The following is a 25,234-nucleotide window of genomic DNA, read 5'->3' on the forward strand; positions in this document are numbered from 1 at the left end:
TATCAGCGACCCACAGACTGTGGCCGTGTGTATGGAAGCGAAACCCCAGTACAGTGCTGGGATTCTCCACTCGTTATAGAAAGCAGAAATGCTGTCTAATGAGATGCAAAGCTCAGAAAGCTCTAGAATTACAATGAGAAATTCAGGTGGGAACGGCTCCCAGAAGTAAGGTCTAAGTGGGGCTACAATAACCCTGGTCCTAGTGAGGTGAGCACATTCCCACAGTGGCAGGCATGTCCTCAGGTGGAGAAAGTACCCAGGCTGGCTGCCTGCCCTGCATCTGCCTTCGGTGCTGCTGGGGAGACTCCACATCAGCAGCTAAGGAGAGGAAGCCCAAAAGACAACAGCTGAGTCCCACACAGCGCTCAGACCTCCACCCACCTCCAGAAATGTCTGAGGCTCAGCCTTTTATGACCCCCTCTTCATGGGCGTGGCTGCCTCTCAGGAGGGCTTCCCACCTCCCAGGAAGCTCCTCCAGACCCCCTGTCTGCTCCTGATGCTCCCTCCTCTGAGCCTCCACAGCATAGGACAGAGCCCCATAGAAGAGCGCTCATCTCATTCCCTTGCCTTGGAGTTGGTCTCACCCACCTGGAATAACAGGATTGCTGTTATCCCGTTATTGCTGCTATGGAGGTCATGAGTTCCTTCCAACCCAGAGCATCTGACATCCTTGTCAAGCTCCTCCAGCCTCTGACATAGTGACTGGCAGCAGCATCCTGGGTCTTGTGGTGACTGTGGTGAGCAAAGCACCCCTGTCAGTCCCTGATTCACACAAAGCTTGGGTGAGAAATGGACTGTTATTTTTAGCACTGAGACGTGGGGGTTCTATGTGACTGCTGCAAACCTCTGTGTGCATCCATCGAAAGCAAATTTTGTAATTGACTGGGAGTCTTGGGCAGCAGGCAAAGTTTCCTTCACAACCATATTTAGCTATCGCCCTGTTATCTTCTGTTCCAAGGCTAAGTACTGGAACCCATGTTTCCTAGAACATCCTCTTCTTCAAGGATTAGGGTTTGTTTTTTATTTGCTTCAGGTACATCTGTTTTTATTAGTTCTGATGTGTTTACTTTTTACATCAATTCCAATCAGTCTTTTTCAAAAGTATTCACTTATTTATTTGTGTTTCAGTGTTCTCCCTCCGTTTCAGAGGTGGGGAATTTCATTCTAACCTTGGCATCCATTTAATCTCTCCTCTGGGCTCTCAGACACTTTTCTTCTATGGTTTTTCACAGCTAATGAACATGGTTTAGAGTGTTTCTGTTAAGTGGGCTCACCTCTAAGTGGAGAGCTCACTATTTGTAAACAAGGTGCTTGAAATTGTGTTGCTAACCACTCAAGTCAGTAAGATGTGGGGAGGTGTATGCAAGTGGTCAAGTGACATGCTCAGAAACACATAGCTGTTGACTTTATAAATTTAAGAGAAGACATACATGTTTAAGCAAACTCTGGGAGATAGTGCAGGACAGAGAAGCCTGGTGTGCTGCAGTCGAAAACAGGACTGAGCAACTGAACGACAACAAATACATATTTAAAGAAATACACTGTAGAAATCAATTTAGAAAAGGTTAAGTAGAACAAATAGTCATGTTTGCATTCAGACAGAATCACTCCACATCTGCTGCTGGTCAGTGTCCAGGTTTATAAATTAATACAAATGTTTTCCATGACCACTGGGGATGGGGCACATGCCCCACCTGGAGTGATCACGCACAAATTCACCCTGCAGACCCTGGGAGCAGGCTAGAGGTCGGTGTGTGGGAATAACCAGCATTGGTAAGAGCTGGCTGGGTGTCAGGACCACCAGGAGCTCACATGTGTGACCTTCATCTTCACACTGGCATATGAAACATCCTTCATCTCTATGAGGAAACTGAGTCCAAGAATTGGCCTTGGCCTTGTATTTAACAAGGAGGCTAGGACAGGTCTGTACTCACACACATCACAATGGACAGTGGTCAGTGTGATATGTGCAGAATCGGAGGAGGGGGAGACAGAAGGGGCCCACATGGTAAGGACACTGAGGATAGTGTTCAGTGGGTGTGACACAGCCCCCACCCAGGGGGTGGGGTCCCTGCTACAACTTCGACCTTGCTGAAGACAAAACCTCCTCCATCACCAAACAAATGTGCATTGAGTACCTCCCACATGGTAAGGAAGGTTCAAGAAACTATGAAGGAGACATTGAACAGGTCATATAAGTTCTTGCCCTGTTGGAGTTGATACTCTAGACAGGGGAGGAGCCCCGCAGTGATTCATGGGACAGAATCATGGACATTGTGACTCCAGGTGTTGATGTGTGTTCTGAGGACAATGATGCAGATGTGATAGATAGATGTGTGTGTGTGTGTGTGTGTGTGTGCATGTATAGGTGTGTGTGCACGTGTATAAATGTGGTGTGTGTGGAGGTGTAGATGTGCGGTATGTTATGGCATGTGTGGGTGGAAGTGTTAGTGCATAAATCTGTAAGTGTGTGTGTATGTGTGTGTGTGCATGCACACTTTCTAATTTAGAGTGAGCAGCCAGAAAAAAAAGCCCTTCTGAAAGTTGATAGCTGAGACTGATTTCGAGGAAAAGTGGTCCAGGAAGAAGGAACAGAAAGAGCAGAGGAGCTGGGGTGGGGACTGGGGTGGGCCAGGAGAGAGAGGAGCAGCTTCTTGGGAGGAAGTGTGGGAGACAAAATGGGTGAGGCCACCTATATGGAGTTTCAGGCAAAAGGAAGCGGTTTGGGTTTTTAATTTAGTTCTTGTAAGAAGTCCTTGGAACTTTTGTAAAAAGCTTTGTTGAGAAAAAATTGACATACAACAATCTGCTCACAATTAAAATGTGCACTTTGATGAGTTTTGATGTACATGTATCCCGGTGAAAACATCATCATGATCAAGATAGTGAATATGTCCCATTCTTCCCCAAAGTGTCCTTCACGCATATCCCCTGATGCCCACTGTCTGCTGGTAGACAGAGCGTGTCCGCAAGCACAGCCCCCAGCTGATGAATGACAAGATTCAGTGTATCAGCATCCCTACTCCTTTGCCCCTTGGGAGGGGGAAGAACTGCAAGAGTGTCGACACTGAATGTGATTCCCTGGTGGGATCAAGCTCTAATTGCACACAGAAGTAACTGACTTCATAACAGACCCTCTATGACCTTGTTACCCCCTCTCCATATAGTGTTTGCTGATCCCTTCCCAAATACAAAACATGACCTTGAATCTGTGCTCCCGGCCATTTTCTAAAGGGAAATAAACTAAGTCACTATGCATCTGAGGTCAGCCCTCCAGGATTTATAAGATACTGGATGTGGGATGAAGCAAAGGGGGAAATCATGGATGAAGCCCAAATCTCTGCCCTGAACACGAAGGCAGCTTTGCTGTTGAGAAGAGGGTTATGTGAAAGAGAAAATCTCAGGACGGGAGACATGCCAATAAAATCCTGATGGTCACATGGTCAGACGCTTCCTCAGCAGCCCCAGGATAAAGGGCTGTGAATATTTCTGGAATTTCAATAGCCCCAAGCTCCAGATCCCCAGTGGGTCTCTTCAAGTCTGCCTGAGAGCTTTAGAGAATTCCTCTTTTTATCATCTACTAGCAATGGATTGTTCAAGTAGCTACCAGTGAGCACTCTTCATTTCTGTGTAATATGTCCAGACACTCCTGGAAATTATTTCATTAGCGGCCTCATTTTCAGCCGCAAGTGGCTTTATTAAGGTTCCTCCTAGGAATTAAATTCCCATGCTTGGTCTCTATTTCATTTCAAGGTTTAGTTAAATTTTTTTTCAGTCTTTTGTGAGGTAATGGAATGCGTGTGTACATCTAACTGGCAAATGGGTTTTGTAAACTTTAGGTTTGTCAATGGTATTCTGATTGGGAAATTTTTTTAAGCTGAAGTATAGTTGACTTACAATACTACAATAGATTCAGGATACAGCAGAGTGATTCAGTATTTATACAGATTATACTCCATTAAAAGTTATTGCAAGGGAATGACTATATTTGGGCTTCTCAGGAGGCATTACTGGTAAAGAACCTGCTGATCAATGCAAGAGACGGAAGAGATGCAGGTTCGATCCCTGGGTCAGGAAGATTCCCTGGAGGAGGGCATGGCAACCCACTCCAGTACTCTTGCTCAGAGAATCCCAATGGACAGAGGAGCCTGGCAGTCTGCGGTCCATAGTGTTGCACAGAGTAGGACATAACTGAAGCAACTTAGCACAATGGCTGTAATTACCTGTGCTGAACATCTTTATTGATTGTCTATTTTATAAATAATAGTTTTTATCGCTTAATCCTATACCCCTATCTTGCCCTTCCCTCCTTCCCTTGCCCCACTGGTAAACAATTTTTTTAAATATTTATTTATTTTTATTTATTTACTTATTTTTGGCTGTTGGGTCTTCATTGCTGTGCATGGGCTTTCTCTAGCTGTGGAGAGCAGGGGATACTCTCTAGTTGCATTGCATGGGCTTCTCATTGTGGTGGCTTCTCTTGTTGTGGAGAGTGGGCTCTAAGACAATCTGGCTTCAGTAATTGTGACAAACGGGCTCATTAATTGTGGCACACAGGCTTAGTTGCTCTGAGGAATGTGGGATCTTCCCGGACCAAGTATCGAACCGATGTCCCCTGCATTGCAAGATGGATTCTTAACCACTCTACCACCAGGAAGCCTTGAACAATTAAAAAAAAGAAACAACCAACTTTAACCTTTTTCCCCCTAATGCATGTACCACAGGAAACAAGAGGCCAAAACTTATTCCTTGGGCAAAACCTTGTTCTTTGGAGATCTTGGCCAATAGATTATTAACTCAAAGTTCACGTATTGCTCGTTACACATCCAAGGCACTTAAAGGTCACACCACTTCACTGAGGCAGCCCTACATCCTGTAAGGTTTTTGTTTGTTTTATAAAGAAAAAAATTGTTAAGATATTTTCCCTTTATTATCATACATTCCTACAGTCATCTATTGTTTACCAAGAAGATATTGTGCATCTGAACTTGTGCTAGTGCTCCTGAAAGAAAGATAACTACATGGCCATTCCCTTCTAAACTTGTAGTCTGCTGGAAAGACTAAAATGTAGCCTCTAACATGCATTCTCCCTCTAATTTCCCTAGTCTGGTATCTGATAGTCTCCCCTAAGCTGGAGAATGCATTCCCCAGGCTCCTTTGCAGTGAGTTATGGTCATGTGACTAAGTGCTGGCCAATGGGATGTCATCAGGTGTGATGCTCTCACTTACTTTTAAGGAAGCTGACCGCCCTCCACTTCCTGTCCCTTTCCCCTCCTGTAAGCTGGGTTGCAGATATGAGGATGGGGTCCCAAACGTGGCCTTGTGGACTAGGGTGATGTCCCAGGGAAGGCAGAACAGTGAGATGGAAGGGACTTTGGGCCCTCTGCCAGCCCCAACTTTCCTTTGGGATGGAGGGCTGACCTCTGATCTTGCTCTGACAAGCCTATGGAGCCTCAGGTGAAGCAGCCGCATGAATATGCTAACAGAGACCCCTGAATAGACATTGGAATACTACGATCCTTACTCTAATAAGTGTGACAGGTGTGATGTGAGCTCAAGAAGCATCAGAGTCAGTGTGCAAGAAATCGGAAGGCTAGAAACTGGAATCAGCCTACAGACCTTCCCCTCTCTCCGTACCCTTCACTCTTGGTCTCTGCTCTATTTCCCCAGGTAAATGTGCTGGTCCACTGCACTAAACACCCTCCACCACTTCTCTCACTTATTCCCTCCAAGGCTGGCATCACTGTCTCTGTGAGGCTGAGCCTGGTGTGCCTGCTCACAGCTGTGTCCTCAGGACCTAGAAGGGATATGGCAGGTGATAAATAAACATGTCTTGGCTACCTCTATGAGCAGTTACTGTGCATGGTGATACATCTGTTATGGGGAACATGATTGCCCAGAGGAGGGTGTTCCAGATCCTCTGGTGAAGCCAAGGAAGGTTTCCTGGAGGAGGGGGCTCCGTGAAGGGAGATTTTCCAGGCTGACAAGGGGAGAGGACATTGCAGGTATGGGAAGCATGGGGACCCGGGCTCAGAGTGTGAACACAGTGGGTGACTGAGGACCACTCTGGGGCAGCAGGAGGTGGAAGGAGGGGCTGGGGCAGCAGATAAGTCTCAGAGGAGACAAGGGAGAGCCTCTGAAGGGTGTGACACGAGTGGCTAACACCAGATCTGATGTTAAAAATATCATCTGGAGGCCTGGTTGGGGGTCTCTGGGCTGATTTGTCAAATAAGAAATTTCCCAGAGCAGAGATTATAAAGTGCGGAGGTCACACAGGCTGGGTGACCTCCAAATGCTTAGCCTGGTCAGTGCTGGAACAATCTGAGTTAGTGCCCAGTGCTTAAAAATTAAGAAGTTTTGCCTAAACTGGTCATTTCTGTATGTTGCTGAAGAGTCAGGGCTCAGATCCTGTATAGCAGAACCCCGAGCCCCATCCCACATGGCAGCCATGGCTGGTGCCGTGCAGTGGACGCCCCCAACCCCACCACGATGGGGCGCACACTCACCACTGCCCCAGCCCCACCTGGTCCACAGTTTCCTGTCACTACCTGCCTGAGGGTGTCCTGAGGGTTCACCTTTGCATCAGTTCATATTCACTGAATGGACTCCTGGAAATTTGATATCCATCTTAATCTTGAAAGAGTTTGACCCTCAAATCAGAGGATGGGGACAGACAAGCAGTTCATGACATCACCGCACAGCATCCCACTGGGGAAACAGAGCTTGAATCAAGGAGAACCTTGAATCAAGTCCATGATGGTGTGACAGGGAGGATAAGGGCCCCAAAGGTGTCCACACCCTGACCCCCAGGACCTGTGACTGTGTTAACTTACATAGGAAAGGGGGTCTTGCAGATATGATTAGGGGTTCAGATCTTGAAATACAGTGTACATTCTGGACTATCCAGATGGGCCCAATATAATCCATCAATTCTTAAAATATAACAATGTCTCATTAGTATTAATCCCAGAACATCCTCTGTGACTTGTAACAGGATTACTGCCCTCTGAAGAACACAGCCAGTTCTTAGTATGAAGCTAAGCCTGTGTCCCAGGCATGGGCATGACCAGGACATGGACGGTACACCCAGGACCTTGGCCCCTCCCCGATTTCCCCGACACTCACTCTTTCTACTGGCATTGCTGACTGTGTCCTGTGGGTCAGGTCCTCCCTGAGTGCTGAGTGTGAGCAGCTCAGCAAAGATCAAGTCCAGCAGATGAACCCATGGGTCAGAGATTCCAGGAGGTGGAGACAATGAAGGGCAGAGGGAGGAAGTCTGCACCATGCGGACTCCAGGAGGGAGGTCACTGTGACTTCACCCCAGACATTACCAGTAGGATTCTCAGGAGACTGGCTGAGTTCTCGTCAATGTGACAAACCTCTGCTGTGTCCTGTAGCCACAGGCCTCACCCCAGCATCTCCCTGAGTCTGGGAGAAGCAGCAGCACTGTCCTGTGGGCTGGAGGGGATGGACCTTCCTGAGAGATCTGAGGTCTCAGGGAGCAGGGCATCTTGGATGGTGGGAGAGGAGCGAGTAGGGGTGAGGTGCACCCAGAAACCGGGGAAGGGGAGATGTCCTGCGGTAAGGCCGGAGGATTCCTAGAGGGATGGCCCACTTCATGTGGGGTCAGTTAAGTAGTTTGCTTCATGTGAGTGACTATGGGAGAGAGAAATAAGAGAAAGAGAGAGAGAAGGTGGGGGGGTGGTTCTGACTGACAAGGATGTGGAGGGCACTCTGACAAGGTTGAGTATCATCAGCTCTCCCTTGGGTATAAATTAAAAATCATATCAAGTGAGTGTACTCAACTCAGGGAGACTCTCCTTCCAGATGACAGACAGGAGGAACAAGATGGGAAGAAATGAAAGGAATGTTCTGACTCAATGTTAATAGCCCACAGGCATGTGTGAAAGGAGAGATTAGAGGGAATCAGAAAATCAATTTTAATCTAAGAGGGAAAAAAATACAGTGGTCTTATGTTTATATTATTACTGCTTTGCTATACCCAGTTCCTGTTATCTTTCTAAGTCAGGGCTGATGCGTTAGGACTGAGAGGATAAGAAATATGGGTCGAGACAGTCAGGTGAGGAACAGAAATGTACATTGAACGTGCGATTTTTAATTCAGTCCAAGGTACTATTTCTGAGAAAATTGGGAAAGTACATGGAAAAAGCCTTGAAATCTGGTGCTTTTTCTCCAATACCCTGAAACACAGTGCGACAAATTTTCTCTCCAGCTTTTGTGGCAAAGTCCGTCTTGTGAGTGTGAAGTTACCAACCACTGAATTTACAGCGTATTTCCTGAGTGGCCTGCTTTTTGCTAAGGGGCTTAGATGGATTAGCTCTTTGCATCCTCTCCCAGTAAGGTATTTTCTTCTATCATCTGCCCTTACCACTGAGGAAGCTGAGTCACAGAGAGCTTTCAAATTTGGCAAAAGGCCACATATATACCCCAAGCTGGGCTGTAAGCACCTGGGATGGAGCTTGGTGTTGGGGAGCCAAACCATGCATAGAGGCCATGCAAGTATTGGGTTGGCCAAAAAGTTCATTCAGGTTTTTCTGTAAGATGTTACCAAAAACCTAAATGAACATTTTGGCTAACACAGTAGTATTAAATACCTAATAACAAATATTAAATGATATTGCATTCAGTTCCTTAAGAATCACTTAAATTGCCCATCACGGAAAGAGATCACTGGGTTTTTTTTTTTTTCCATTTATTTTTAATTGAAGTGTAGTTGGTTTACATTGTTGTGTCAGTTTTTTCTTTTTTGCCATACAGCAAAAGTGACTCAATTAAACACATATATACATTCTTTTTTAATATTCTTTGTAAACCATCGTGGAAGAGATCGCTTTTGTTATCTGTCGAGCATCAGGTGAAGTCCATGCCTTGGTTGTGAGGCCATGCTGAACAAAAAACCCTGACGTTTTAGATCCTGGGCTCACCCAGTGGTGATGAGATGTTTACCCAAGGGGGGACAGGGGAGGGACAGCAGGTTCCCGTCACCCATCCCCTCTGCATCTGAGGCATAAACTCCTAGATCCAAACTGACCCCGATGGTTAAAATGTTGGTCTATCATCTCCCACTCCTCCAGTTCCCTTGTTGAGCGTATACATTTGGTGTTATTAGCTCGATGAGCGTGTGTATGAATCCCACTGTGTGCCCCAGAGTTTAGTAGATGGTTCTTTGATCAACAGAGTGAACCCCACATTGGCCTCCCGTCTCCTGCACCTGTGGACTAGTGCTGGGCACTTGGAGAACGTGCTAGGACAGCCCTTCTCAGGCTCCTGCCTGGGCTGGTGCTGGTCAGACAGGAGTCTGTGTGTCTGATCCCAAACCTGCCAACCCCAGACCTGTACTTGGATTCAGTTGCTTCAATAAACCCTCTTAAGCCAGTGGATCATTGTGACTTTTGCAAAACTTAAATCAAAGCCTTAGAATCCTTTTAATAAAATAGAAGAGAGCCTGGCTTTTGGGAACTGAGATTTATGCTTTGATGTCCAGCTTTTCCAAGCTCAACCCTGGGTGACCTCTAACTCATCTATCACCTGACAGCTCTGCCCTCCCTCCTGCTCCTCCTTCCATCCTCCATGGCCACATTAAACCTCCCAAGTGAGGGAGCAAGTGGATGGATACAGGTGTGTAGGTGGGACTCCAGATGTTCCCAGAGCCCAGGGCCTGCGGGCATCCCTTTGTCCTCTCTCCATGTTCCACCTCCATCCCTTCATCCCACACAAGGGAGGGAGCAGGCTCCACGCCCACTGGACCATCCCACCAGAGCTGTGGGGTCCTTCCTGGAGACAACCCAGCTCAATCGGGGTGGTTCACCCAGCAGACTCAGGAGGGCAACTCTCCTGTTTTTGGGAGCAGCCACAGGCTGGCCTTCCGTCTGCCAGCTGGAACTCCACGAGCCTCTCAGACCACAGGCTATTCCCTGCTCCTGCTCTGCTGAGCTGGGCTCAGACCTGGAGGCTGAGGAGGTGAGTCCTGTGAAAACACAGAGTAATATTTCTCTTACAATCCTGCAGCCCTGTCTCTGGGGTTCATCCAAAAATAGCCCCATCTTCTAACTTGAGAAACAGACAGAGAAAGAGATCCCAATCCTGGGGCATCCTCTTGATGCCTGCATCACCTCCAGAATCTGTGCTGACTGAGGGTCAGGCCCTGGAAAGATGCCATGTGTGTGAAATTTCAGTGTTGACCCATCGTGTGTGCATGCGTGCTAAGTTACTTCAGTTGTGTCCGACTCTCTTTGACCCCATGGGCTGTAGCCCGCCAGGCTCATCTGCCCGTGGAATTCTCCAGGCAAGAATACTGGAGTAGGTTATCCTCCAGGGGATCTTCCCAACCCAGGGATTGAACCCAGGTCTCCCTCATTGCAGGCAGATTCTTTATCATCCAAGTCACCAGGGAAGCCCAAGAATACTGGAGTGGGTAGCCTATCCCTTCTCCAGAGGAACTTGGAGCTCCTCTGAGCTTTCAGCTGAAGTTGAACATCCTTAAGCCTTAGTATCCAGTTTGGGAGATGGGGCCCTGTAATGAGCCATCCCAGCTCCAGGCCAAATGAGATGCCCATGGTCCTGCCTCCATCATGGAGGATCACTCAGCTTAGCTCCCCATGGCTTCACATCAGTACAGACCAAATGCTCTGTGGCTAGGCAGGTGGGACCAGCATTGAATCCCAGGCAGTGTGTACTGGCAGTGGGCGCCTTTGTCCTTTATGGGGTCAGCCAGGGGTGGTGACCCCGGGTTGGTGATGAATGATTTGTGCATCAACAAGGTGTTCTGACTCCAGTGTTCTTGCCTGGAGAATTCCATGGACAGAGGAGCCTGGTGGGGTACAGTCTATGGTGTTGCAAGAGTCGGACACAACTTAGCGACTAAACCATCACCACCACCAGGGTGCTCTGACGTACAGACATTGAGGACATCAGCTTCTGCCCATGATCAGCAGTGAACACTATTTGTTCCCAGTCCAAGTCCATCCCACCCATCAATTACAAGGGAAGAAAATCACATTTGAGAGACAGGCACGGTGCTGTATGTTGTACTTAAAATTATAATGCTATGAAATCTCAGTATGTCTAGACATAAAGAAATTGAGTTTGATTATTTAACTACATTTCTTGTTGGAGAAGGAAATGGCAATCCACTCCAGTATTCATGCCCAGAAAATCCCATGGACCGAGGAGCCTGGGGGGCTACAGTCCATGGGGTTGCAAATAGTCGGACACGACTGAGCGACTTCAGCTCAGCTCAGCTCTTGTTGCTCGTAGGGGGAATGCTGTTTTCTGAAGACCATCTGGCTCATTCATTGAGAGTACTGTTTTCAGAGCTCACCCTCAGGAGTACCTAGGAGTCCCTGGGAGTCTCAGAGTTTGCCCTGGAGGGTCCTCCTGGACAGATATTACTCCCATCTTGACGTGTTTGCTCTCAGATCTCTACTTTCCCCCAGATCCTCTGTGTCCTGGGCCAACACCCTGGAGTAGGCTGGTCTCTGCCTGGATTAACCCGGCAGAGGCAGTGGTGGAGTGGGGGAAGGGAGCCCAGAGGATGGCACCCCTCCCTCCGGACTTGTCTCTGCAGCGGCTCCAGCCCCGTCTGTGGCCAGAGCTCTGTGGTCTCTCTGTCACTCTAACCCCAGGGTGCTGGCAGATCCTTGTCTTAGAACCTCTGCTGCTTCTCCACTTTCCCGGGCTGATTCCTGGGTTAACACTTCCTGGGTTGGAGCACCCACGGTGATCCCTGTTTCCCTGGGTGGACCCTGTGCAGACATGCTTCTCGCCAGGACTCAGGCCTCTACCCCTTCCCCACTCATCATCCATCCCCATGTCCCCTCTGCTCCAGCACCCACAGGCTCCCACCTTCCTCCACACCAGCGCCAAGGCCATTGTTGGCGCTGCCTGCTTGTCTGGAGTCCTGAGCACAGACCCAACCCGTCTGTGAATCCCCAGCTCCAGAGCCATCCCACAGGTCACCATCCTGAGCCTTCCACCTGCAGTGACAGGCTCTGCTGGGTCCTCCCAAAGCCCTTCTCTGTTACCTCTGGGGTGCTTGGTGAGAAACCCTCATGGGGTTGTCACACATGTTCATTTTCACTTATTCTTTTATTCACCAGTTACTCACCAAGTGTTCACTGATGCCAGCGAAGTATAAACCACTATAAAAGTGCAAGACCATCAGGACTTTCTCAGTGATAAGTGACAGAAATCCCAAGTCATTCTGGCTTAAGTAAGAAAGAAAGTTTGTTGGCTCATGTAAGATTGCAAACCCTAGGTATGTTAGTTTCGGGCATGGCTGGATCTAAGTGACCAACTTACATCCTCAGAATGCTGTCTCTTTACCCCTCTTGGCGCTACTGTCCTCCCTGTGGGTGCTGGAGATACAACAGTGCAGTGAGAATTTATGTTCAGTGACAGAAACCTTAATTAACATTGCCTTAAACATCAGAATATTTGTTGATGCAAATAACCACCTGTGGGTAATTAGCTTCAGGCATGGCTGGATCTAGGGACCCTTCAGGATCTTCTCTCTTCACACAGTGCTCTGCTTTCCTGTGTTATCTGCATTCTCAGACAGCCTTCCCTCATGTGGTGTCAAGGCATCTTCTAAACTCGTGACACTTTCATCTTAGGCTCTCAGGAATGCCAGCGAAAGTACTTGACATTTCCACTCAGTTCAGTCGCTCAGTCATGTCTGACTCTTTGCGACCCCATGGACTGCAGCACGCCAGGCTTCCCTGTCCATCATCAATTCCAAGAGCCTACTCAAACTCATGTCCATTGTGTTGGTGACGCCATCCAACTGAAAGAGTCAATTCCTAGGCAGGTTGATAAGAAGTCCAGAGTCCCAGAGGAGGAGGAAGAGGAGGAGAAAGTGGTCTGGACTCTCAAGGAGGAAGAAAGGACAAACACCTTTTTTTCCTCTATACTCCTTAGTCATAGTTACATAAAATGTTTTTTTTCCTTTAAGCCCAGAACTGATGATTACACAATGAACAACTCAGTTTAAACTCTGTACTAAGGATTATATAGCAACAACGTATCATGCTTGAGTACAGTTTCTCCTTCCTGAAAAGCGGACTAATCCTGTTATCTTAAAATGTAAACTATGGGAGTGGGTCTAGTGAGATCTTTACAACCTCCAGGCATTCTTTTGATTTATTGTAATAACTAATTAAAAAGTATATAACTCCCTTGCTAACACTAGCAAGGGGGGCACTCTCCATCCCCCTTCTGATGTCAGACGCTGTCTCTGCTCTTTTTCATACTTTAATAAAACTCTGCTACCCAAAAGCTCTTGAGTGATCGAGCCTGGTCCCTTATCCCAGTGTTAAATCTTCTTCAGAGGTCATGAATCTAACACCATTCATCATAAGCTATCATAACCATCTCATCCTCTGTTGTCCCCTTTTCCTCCTGCCTTCAATCTTTCACAGCATCAGGGTCTTTTCAAATGATTTGGTTGTTCACATCAGGTGACCAAAGTATTGGAGTTTCAGCTTCAGCATCAGTCCTTCCAATGAATATTCAGGACTGATTTCCTTTAGGATTGACTGGTTGGATCTCCTTGCAGTCCAAGGGGCTCTCAAGAGTCTTCTCCAACACCACAGTTCAAAAACATCAATTCTTTGGCACTCAGCTTTCTTTATAGTCCAACTTTAACATCCATATGTGACTACTGGAAAAACCATAGCCTTGACTATACGGACTTTGTTGGCAAAGTAATGTCTCTGCTTTTTAATATACTGTCTATGTTGGTCATACCTTTTCTTCAAGGAGCAAGCGTCTTTTAATTTCATGGCTGCAGTCACCATTTGCAGTGATTTTGGAGCCCATAAAAATACTCTCAGTTTTTCCACTGTTTCCCCATCTATTTGCCATGAAGTGATGGGACCAGGTGCCATTTTAATTTTCTGAATGTTGAATTTTAAGCCAACTTTTTCACTGTCCTCTTTCACTTTCATCAAGAGGCTCTTTAGTTCTTCTTCCCTTTCTGCCATAAGGGTGGTGTCATCTGTGTATCTGAGGTTATTGATATTTCTCCCAGCAATATTGATTCCAGCTTGTGCTTCATCCAGCCCCGCATTTCGCATGATGTACTATACAGCCTTGACATACTCCTTTCCTGATTTGGAACCAGTGTGTTGTTCCATGTCCAGTTCTAACCATTGCTTCTTGACCTGCATACAGATTTCTCAGGAGGCAGGTCAGGTGGTCTGGTATTCCCGTCGCTTGAAGAATGTTCCACAGTTTGTTGTGATCCTCACAGTCAAAGGTTTTTGGTGGAGGAATAAGACAGGGAGGCCACTTTCTCCCCCATAGATTCATCAAGAGTATTTGAATGCTGAGCAACTTCCACAGAAAACTTCTGAACACTGGCGGAGGACACCAGGCACCCAGAAAGGCAGCCCATTCTCTTCAGAAGGAGGAAGGACAAAATATAAAAGACAAAAAGAGAGACAAAGAGAGGGACAGAGACTTGTCCTGGGGAGGGAGCTGTGAAGGAGGAGAAATTTCCACACAGTAGGAAACCCTCTCACAGGCAGGTCTGTGAGGAGTTTTGGAATATCAGAAGGCAAAAAAGAAAAATCCACAGAATATATGCCTAACCGCAACTGCAGAAAAGAGAATTTTCCCGTGAAAGGCTCTAATCTAACAACCTAATGCACAGTCTGCCTGCTCACAGAACAAAGGATTGAGTGAATACCAAAGGAGAGCTAGGCTGCTGCAGACCGGCCCCTCCCTGCCTGGAGGCAGAGAGGCAGACTTGCCACAGCCAGAGCCCCAAGGCAAGGGACCACCGCAATCTCACCCCCAGAGATGGCATCTTCAACCAAACTGTGAGCAGGCTCCCAGCTGCTAACCACGTCTTCCTGAGATCCTGGATGGTTGACATCCGCCAGGAGCATCGCTGCCTGAGATCAGCTCTCCAGGGGACACATATGGCAAAACCTGAGACGGTGCTCTCAACCAAGTGGCTGGGAAGCGGGGAGGTGATTAAGACACACGGCTCACCTGGGATAGTGCACACGCCAAGCACCTGGTCACCTGAGCTGCTCAGACCTGGGAAGGGCACGAAATGCATGCCCAACCCACAGAGACTGAGCCAGAACTGTGTCTGAGTGTCTCCTGCAGAGGTACGGGTCAGCAGTGGACTGCCGCAGGGGCAGGGGCTCTGGGTGCAGCAGACCTGGGTGTGGCATAAGCCCTCTTGGAGGAGGTCACCATTAGCCCCACCACAGAGCCACCAGAACTTACACAGGGCTGGAGAAACAGACTCTTGGAGGGCACAAACAGAACTTGTGTGCACCAGGACTAGGAGAAAGGGGCAGCGACACCACAAGAAACTGACCCAGACTTGCCCGTGAGTGTCGAGGAGTCTCCAGCAGAGGCATGGGTTGGCGGTGGCCTGCTGCAATCGTGGCAGCACTGAATGCAGCAGCGTGTGCATGGGACCTTTTGAAGGAGGTCGCCATTACCTCCACCGTAGTTTGGCCTCAGGTCAAGCAACAGGGTGGGAACACAGCCCCGCCCATCAACAGAAAAGTGGATTAAAGATTTATTGAGCATGGCCCCACCCATCAGAACAAGACCCAGTTTCCCCCACAGTCAGTCTTTCCCATCAGGAAGCTTCCATAAGCCTCTTATCCTTATCCATCAGAGGGCAGACAGAATGAAAACCACAATTACAGAAAACTAACCAAACTGATCACAAAGATCACAGCCTTGCCTAGCTCAATGAAACTATGAGCCATGCAGTGTAGGGCCACCCAAGACGGACAGGTCAAGGCAGAGAGTTCTGATAAAACGTGGTCCACTGGAGAAGGGAATGGCAAACCACTTCAGTATTCTTTCTTTGAGAACCCCATGAACAATATGAAAAGGTAAAAAGGTGTGACATTTCTACTAGTTCCAATGAAAGCTTCAAAACTGAGTTTTCTTGTCTCCTGGTGGGCTGGCTTGAGTTGCGTGTCCTTATATGAACCAATGCCTATCACCAGGGGAGTGTGACATTCTGAATGTGTCAGATACACGGGCTCAGAGAGACAAGGCAAACATCTGAGGCAACAATGAAAGAGTTCATACACATATGCTTAATGAAACTGTCTATTCTTTTTTTTTCCATTTATTTTTATTAGTTGGAGGCTAATTACTTTACAATATTGTAGTGGTTTTTGCCATACATTGACATGAATCAGCCATGGATTTACATGTGTTCCCCATCCCGATTCCCCCTCCCATTTCCCTCCCCATCCCATCCCTCTGGGTCTTCCCAGTGCACCAGCCCTGAGCACTTGTCTCATGCATCTAACCTGGGCTGGCGATCTGTTTCACCCTTGATGATATACATGTTTCAATGCTATTCTCTCAGATCATCCCACTCTCGCCTTCTGAAATTGTCTATTCTAAGACAACTGTAGGGTCACATGCTGTTGTGATACAGAGAAGGACTGTGCACCCACCAGGAGGTTTCCCCAGGGGTAACATCTGAGAAAACCACCACACAACATCACAACCAGGGAGCTGATACAGAGGCCTTAGGTGGTGGGCAAAGTGGTAGTGGTCCTGGACCAACACTTCTGGGAGACTGACCCCAGCTGTGGAACTGGCATGTGCTGTATGTGTGTGTGTGTGTTTGTGTGTGTGTGTGTGTGTGTGTGAGAGAGAGAGAGAGAGAGAGAGAGCATAGCACAGGTCAGCAAGGCCCTCCCAGAGGGTTACTGAGGTCCTTTGAGGATCAGATGGGGGAGGTGTCAAAGCCATGTTAGTAAGGCTTCAGTTTTATAAGAAGGTATCCACATGTGGCTGTGTAACTAAAAACTAATGTATAGATTCCCAGCATACCTACCCCAAGAGGGCAGGTTAGGAAAGAGTTCTTGCACCACTTACACATTAGAATTCCTCTTTAACACGGAAGCAAAGTGATGTAGTCTGCATTTGTCTGAAGGCAGAATGTGTCTCACGTATTGTGATGTTTGCTATGTGACTGGCAGGAAGTATGTGACCTTCTTTCTCCTCTCTCCATCACTGGAATACAACTCAACAGAACACAACACAACACTACATCCTGCCTGATCCTCCAGTCCACTAAAGTAGTGTGCATTGACCGAAGGTCTGCATCAGGGCATTTCTGTGTCTTGATTGCCCCTCATGGGGACCCAATAAATACCTGGTGACTAATGAATGCCAGTCACCTGTCCACATCACTCCCGTGTATCTGGTCTCTGGGGTGGTTTTCTTCTCCAATAAAGTCTTTCTGGCTGCTTGCCCTCCTGGCTCCAGTCTAAAGCACCCAGCAGGGCTCCAGGCACTGGTCGGGAGCAGGTGATAAGTTCCAGCTCACCCTGCTGAACCGTGGAAATGAGTCTGGTTCCCATCAGTCCTCCTTGTGAGTTTGAGGTTTGATGAGATCTCCCCTGGATGAACTAGCTAAAAGCCTGCCTTCAACCAACACAGCAAGGAAACAAATGCCCATCACCAGTTTTCAAATTGTCTTTTTCTTTACAAAATTCTGGGGACAATCAGGAGGGAACTGGTTGCTAGAATGCCCCTTGAAGTCAAAAAGAGTCAGGACTCCAATTTAGCTTTTCTTTAGCTGTGGACTCATTCGGAGCTCCAGATGAGTAGGAGGCATCATCCGTCACAGACCGGCCTCTTCTCACTCCCCAGGATGCCGTCCTTACAGAGGAAGGTTGTGTTATCACTGGAGCTTCCTACAGTCAGCCTGCAGGTGTCTCCTGCTGCAGCCTGGCCCATTCTCATCTGCCGTCCTCCTCCATGAGGCCTTGATTTCTAGAAGTCAGTTCAGTAAATATATTGTGTGTGTGTGTGTGTGTGTGTGTGTATAAATATATATATAATTATATATATATAATTCACTGGAATGTTGTTTATAAATGTTTAAGACCAACAACCACAGAGGTCTGCTGGGACTGGGGCAGGTTAAAAGCTATGTGTTCATCGGTTCACAGGACCCCATGTGGCTCTTTTTAGAAATGAGGCGTCTCCATGCCTGGTACCTGGGAGAGGGGAGATGCTCCAGGCTTGGGCAATGGGGCGCTTGCTCCAGGACCAGGGGCTGGGGTGAGGGAGGCAGAGTTGGAGATGTCACGTGGGGGTCAGTGGGGCACACCAGCTGGGGTGCCCAGGTGACTTCCGTTGGGTCCCTGTTGCCTGGTCTCTGGGGAAAGCCTTGTTTTCTGGGTCCCCAGCAGTTCTGTGAACCCCAAGAGTGGAGGATGATTTTCCTTTGTCCTTCACACGGAGTGGGTTCTGTGGTGTCACCAAAACTCTGGACACCAGAGTAAGCTCTGGACCCTTGACTCTGAAGGGCAAGGTCGTACGGGCACCTGGACCACAGGCTGGCAGATGGCAGCCCCTCTCACCTGTCCTGGCCCCCAGGTCACCTCCTGCAGGGCAGACTGGCTGCAGGCTGACTGCACAGAGCCCCACTCGTTCAGGTGCTGGTCTCAGGAGGGGTGACAGGATGGCAGTGGTCCAAGGACACATCTGGCTGGAGCGCTGGCTGACTCCGGGCTCTCACTGGGAATAAAGATGGGAAGGACACCATGCCGTCACTTGTAGGAGGAAGTGCAGGTGGAAGCGCTAAACACATCCAGAGGGGTCGGAGGGGAGGTGGATGCGCGGTCACGGGCACCTCCCTCTAGGCCAGGCTTGCTCCAGGGCCCTCATGGGGCCTTTGCTCCCAGTGCCCCCAGGGCGGGGCCAGGGAAGTGGGTGCTGAGAAGGCCAGTTCCTGATGAGGGCAGGCTCTGTCGGGGGGAGGCAGTGGATGAACTGCTCTGTGGGGTTAACCCTCTGTATAAACTACAGTGAAGATGCGGAGAAAATGGACACCTCATGCACTGTTGTTGGGAATGTTGAGTTGGTGCAGCTGCTATGGAAAAACAGTATGGAGGTTCCGCAAAAAACTAAAAATCGAACTATCATGTGACCCACTTCTGGGTTTATATTCCCCCTCCTGGGTATACATCTGAAGAAAACAAAACCACTAGTTTGTAAAGATAATTGCACCTTAACATTCATAGCAGCATTATTTATAATAGTCAAGATATGGAAGTGACCTAAAGTGTCCATAAACACTTGAATAGATAAAGAAGATGTGGTATATGTGCATATACACACAGTGGAATATCCGTCATAAAAGAATGAAATTTTGCCACTTGTAGCAACATGGGTAGACTTGGAAGGCATTATGCTAATTGAAATGTCAGACAGAGTAAGATAAATACTGTATGATATCACTTATATATGGAATCTACAATCTAACACAACAAACTAATAAATAAAACCAGAAACACAGTCACAGTACAGAGTACAAACTAGTGGTTACCAGTGGGAAAGAGGGGAGGGGAAATATAGGAGTGGGAGAACAAGATGTACAAACTATTGGTATAAAATAAGCTACAAGGATATACTGTACAATACACGGAATACAGGAAAATTTTATAATAACTATAGATGGTGCATAACCTTTAAAATTGTGAATCATCACTGTAACTTAACATAATACTGTACATTAACTCTAGTGCTTCTGTTCACTTGCATCCAGCATCCAATTCTTTGCAACCCGAAGAACTGTAGCTCACCAGGCTCCTCTGCCCGTGGAATTTTCCAGGCAAAAATACTGGAGTGGGTTGCCATTTTTTCCTCCAAGGGATCTTTCTGATCCAGGGAATCGAACCTAACCTCCTGCATCTCCCACATTGGCAGGCAGATTCTTCACCACAGAGACACATGGGAACTAGACTTCAATATCAAAAAACTAAATAAAATTTCAAATATTAATACAAAAAGCCAGAAAACAAAAATCAACTAGCTATAAATCACACCTGTCACGTCTACACATGTTAGTGTGGTAGATTTGCTGCTCTTTCTGCTTTGGGAAGAGTGAGGACTCAGGAGAAGCCTGACAAGCAGAATTTAGCAGGCGCGACTCCAGACAACTAACTGGAGACCTCTCTGCTGTGTGCTGTCTCATAGTTTTATACCAACTGTTGCATCCCTGTCAGCACCAGTGGAGGGAGGAGTCAGCTGGCAGGGATGGGAGCAGCAGCTCAGGTGGAAGGAGGTTGAAGTCAGGTACAAACAAGCTGACATCGTGACTCTTCGTGCAGAGGCCACCTGGCACCTCACAGGTGAGAGACTGAGGCCCAGCTCTGCCCACCTCCTCCATCCCCAGGACCGGCATCCCCTGTGCTCAGGACCCGGCAGTGACTGTACCCAGTATGTCATCATGTCCCTCTCACATCTAGGCAGGTTCTTCCTAAACCACACCTGGATGTGACTACACCGCCTTCTGGATCTTCATCCCATTTGCAGCCCAGAGCCTCTTGTGTCCAGGAAGATACTACAAATATTTAAAACTCGATACCGAAGGAGCACCAACCTAAAAGGATGAGCAGGCCCATTGCAGCCTGTGCTGGCCCTGTCGCTTCCTCCGTTAGACGTGTGGCTTTGCCCTGCGGGCCCAGAGTCCCCACTCCATCCATCACTTTAAGTAGACCTAAGTGACCCCCACCTTAGAGGAAGTTCTTGCCTAAGCCTGTTTCTCTCTTGTGTTCTCTATTTCTCCTCCAATCTTATCTAAACATTTGACTACTTCACAGTGTTAAAACTAAATTAATTTTCACTAGGAAGACCACTATGACTTTAAATGCCTGTAGGTCTTCTTCTGACAACTACCATGTAGCCATGAATTTCCAAGTTCCCCTCTCCAGTGGCAAGTCTGCTTTGTGTGAAATTTCCAGACACATTTTCAACACACACAGAAACATGCAAGTGTGTGTGTCTGCTTCGGAAAATTATAGTACCTTCTGGTCTTTAACTCTTGAGAATTTTCTCCATCATTTTCTTCTCCAACTAGTTTTGAGAAAGACAGAGTAAGATAATCAAATGGTTTAGAAATCTTACTGGGAGATTAAAGATAGAAAGAGAATTTTAAGAGAGTTTTGGTGGCTATTGCAAGCTAATGACAATTCAAGAAAATAATCCAGTAACCAAGCCACAGTCTACATGTGTAGATAAAGTACAAGGCAAGAGGTATGTGGTCAACATCTTGTTACAGGAAGTCAGGGAGTTAATGGTCCTTGAAGAACAGCATTTCTCCATGTAGCCAAGGCAGGAATATAGGTGAAAGGGGACATTATACTTAAACCTCAGATGAATTACCATATTTCAGTATATGTCACCACTCTTCTGCTAATATGCACATGATTTAAATGGCCCCGTGACAGTCCCAGTTAGACCATATAGGGCCAAAGGAGGAACTAATGATATAAACCTTCACGTCTACCCAAGAGTGAAGAAGAAGGTGGTCTTTTCACTTCCTCACTTTTTTTTTTTTTTACTATAAAAATGTAGCACTCTTTGTTCTCAGGGCTGCACTCCCTTGCCTGCCCGCTTGTATCTCTCACAAGTGCCCTGTGATGCTGCCTCTCACTGAATTCTTTCTGCACCAAGAAAAAAGAACCTGAGTCTGCGTAAGTAAGTCCTGACACCAGCTGAGCAATTTCAATCAAAGACGGGGGGTTCCAATCCCCTCCTAAGTCAGGGATGTTGGGTTCAAGTCCCAGCTGAAGGGGGCTGGGTTTCAGTCCCAGAAGCACAGCTTCAGCTTGTAAGATATGCATTCTGTGTCTGTTCTTTTAGTTGTTGCCTACACTTTTAACTTGTGTATTTCATTTATTAACTCTAATTAACTAGTATTCCTACATCCTTTATGCTAATTAATTAGGGCTTCCTTGGTGGCTCAGATGGTAAAGAATCTGCCTGCAATGCAGAGGATCCAGGTTCAATTTGTGAGTTGGGAAGATCTCCTGGAGAAGGGAATGGCTCCTCATTCCAGTATTCTTGCCTGGAGAATTCCATGGACAGAGGAGCCTGGCAGGCCACAGTCCATGGGGTCACAAACAGTCAGACAGGACTGAGTGACTAACACTTTCACCTCTTTTATAAATTGATTATTAATTAATTAATAATGACCTTTATTAATTACTTTTAATCATTACCCTATTGCTGTAGGCTATTAATACACATTCTTTTTGCTCTATTTGATTTTGTGTTTCCTCTTTGGATGTTATCATTGTTACACAGTAGTTATTCAGCCTTATAGCAAATGCATAATTTTCTGTACTCATTGTCACTTATTGCATTTCAACATTTGCTTCTCAGCACATCACTTTTCTTCTTCACATATACACTTAGAACTTCCAGGAGTGAGGAGCCCCGGGTGTTACTCTCTCTCTTTTAATATCTGTTTAAACAATTTCTGGGAGTTCTCATCTGGAACCCCTGTGAATATCATCAACTTCTCATTTCTCTGTTTTTGATCGGACCTTTAACACAAGAGTATGGTTGGCCCTGGGTTGGGGAGTGGTCTTCCTGACCATTATGCTGCCGTCATACCTGCTTCCTCACCTTTGAGACCAGGGTTGGCTCTGTGCATTTCTTCCTCATGTACAAGAGGACTGAGCCATGGCCCCAGTTCCTTACCCCTCCCTGCAGGGTCCCCCCACACTATGACTTTTGGGTTTGAGTCTGTGACTGGCTCTGATCCATTGAATTGGGAGGGAGTGGTGCTGACCACTACGTCTTCCAGCTTACAAGTCTCTGGCTCCTCACTGCACTGAGAATCTTGAAAGCAGTAGGAATGGATGTGTTCTCTATTGCATTCTCTGAAAATGCCAGGCATCTACAGGCTCTCACGCGTTTATACACTTAACAAATAATTTACAGCTCATATATAACAAACACAGAATTACTACTTATGGATGTTTTATGACTCCACTATGAAGAAATATATCTCTGATCAGAGGATTCTAAGAAAGAAAAATTGTCCTTCCATAAACTCCTCCTGAACAGTAATTCGTGATGCATTTACTCACAAGGAGCGATCAGACTGTAATAAGCTTTTACATTCAGAGCACAGGCACATCTGTAGAACCGTCCTCAGTGGGATGGTCTGATTATGCCGGCAAATCATCAGAAATGTGAGAAGTAATCCCATTCCTGGTGATGAGATTTCTAATCATGTAAAGGAGCCCTGAACCTGGATATTTGGGGGCCCCTGAGGTGGCAGAGTCTGCAGCACGTCGCTAGGAAGTGACAAACATGCTTTAAGCTTATTTTGGTCACCACAGAAAGCAGAGATAAGACCACATGGATCAGGAATCACCACACCTGCTCCCAGAGTGTGCAGTGGGGGCTGTAACATCTGCATCCTGCTGAGGACACAGCAGGTCTGGGCTGTGAGTGGAGCAGAGGACGGCTCTGGCTCCACACATTGCTGTGTCTGGAGGAGATTAGATGGCTTTTCAGAAATACTGTTTCCCTTCTGTCCCGAGCTTCATGGGTAGAGTATCTGTGCCCTTGAACTTTGGACTTGGTCATCTAAGGTGTTTAGCCAATGAAGTATTCACAGATAGATGTTGCCACAGGCTTGAAATGGCTTATACAATTGAACTTAGAAGGGGGCAACAGAGGAGGACCTGGTTGGATGGCATCATTGACTCGATGGATACGAGTTTGCGCAAACTCTGGGAGATGGTGAAGGACAGGGAAGCCTGGCGTGCTGCAGTCCATGAGGTTGCAAAGAGTTGGACACGACTGAACAACTGAACAACAAACAGCAGTGTCTGCTCTCAGGAGGGTGGGAGACACGTGTAGCAGAGCTGACCACAGATGCGCAGGCAGAAGAGCAGCTCAGCAGCTGAGCCTCTACTAGATTCGCCAGCTTGCAGTCTCTTGGACCCCAGCACATGGGGCATCCCCCAAGGAGCTTCCAGGCCAGGTGAGAGCATCACTGGTTCCTGGGGCTGCAGTGAGATGTGCACCTGCCTGGGCTGAGGATGCAATGACGCAAAGTGGAGCCTGTTCTCTGCTGGCCCTTCTGAAGCTAAATGACCATGTTCTCACCAAATCCACATTTAATTCATACGAATTCAAATGTATGCATTTTTTCCAGAAAAAAAGAGAGAAATAATTCAAAATGAGCTGTAAAATTAAATGTACACATGTACTATTTATGATACGCTATTCATTTCACTGTTTTTTGCATTCTGAATGCATTTGCATCTATTCTGTACACACTTTGCAAAGCTGTGGGCACTGGGTTTCATGGATGATTCCAGAGATTTGTAAAGGCGGTTTAGCCCCAGCACCCTCTGTGCCAGGACGCATCCCACATGGTGTTCGAATCCACCATGTAAGGAAGGAGACATTTGTGTCTCCATAGGAGGGTAAAGATACACACAAGACTCCCAAGCAGCTCTCCCTCCCTCACCCTGGGGGGCAGCATCTCCACCAGCTCCTGATCCCCTGACATGTGCCTGCCTCTTATTTTCTTCCCAAATGCATGTGTCTGAACTCACATGACTTGACGTGGGAGTGTGATGGTCTCATGCCACACAGTGAGGCCTCTGCAGTTGTCCAGGTGGAGGAGGGCGGCTGCCCACACCAGGCGGCAGAGGGGGACCTGGGGAGAGTGGACCAGTCTGGGGTGGCTCAGACCCCCTAACGGGATGGGGAGGTGGAGAAGGGTGAGGGGGCGACCCCTCCAGGCCCATCACTCTCCCCCGCTGTCCAGGACTGAAGGAACATAACCCATGGAGAACTCCCTCCATCCTCCGTCCTCTGTGGACCACACACTTCCTGCCACCAGCTCCATGGCCCCCACTTCCCCAGCAGTCCCCAGGCTCTTCAGCAAGAGAAGTGTCCGCTTTCACACTCGCCAGGACGGAGTCCCCCTCAAGCTGCTGGCCCCAGGTGCTGTGGGGGCTCCTTACAGTATGAACACCTCTGCAGCGTTGCTCTGGTTTGGCCCCTAGTTGCTTCCTGGCCCCCTGAGCTGGCCCAGCCCCTCTGTCAATTTCTTCCTCGCTCACAGGCACCTCTCTGTGTAGCCAGGGCTGGCTCCCTGCAGGAACCTCTCAGAGTAACACAAGGGCTGTGTGGATGGTCCAGCCAGACCCAGACCCTCTCCCAGCTCTCAGATCCCACTGACCCAGTACCCAGTCCCCCAACAAGTATTTAGTGAGCACCTACTGTGTGCAAGGCAGCAGGGAAAGGTGGTCCCTGAGCACAAGGACCTGAGCCTAAAGGAGTGAGTATTGAACAGAGGTCAGCTTGTCAGCTGTGCTGGGTATGATGAAGGAGGGGACAGCCCGAGATGTGACCCCAGGGACACAGGGCAGGGAGCACTTCCTGGGGA

Source organism: Odocoileus virginianus, chromosome 12, assembly GCF_023699985.2.
Source record: "Odocoileus virginianus isolate 20LAN1187 ecotype Illinois chromosome 12, Ovbor_1.2, whole genome shotgun sequence".
Lineage (NCBI taxonomy): Eukaryota > Metazoa > Chordata > Mammalia > Artiodactyla > Cervidae > Odocoileus > Odocoileus virginianus.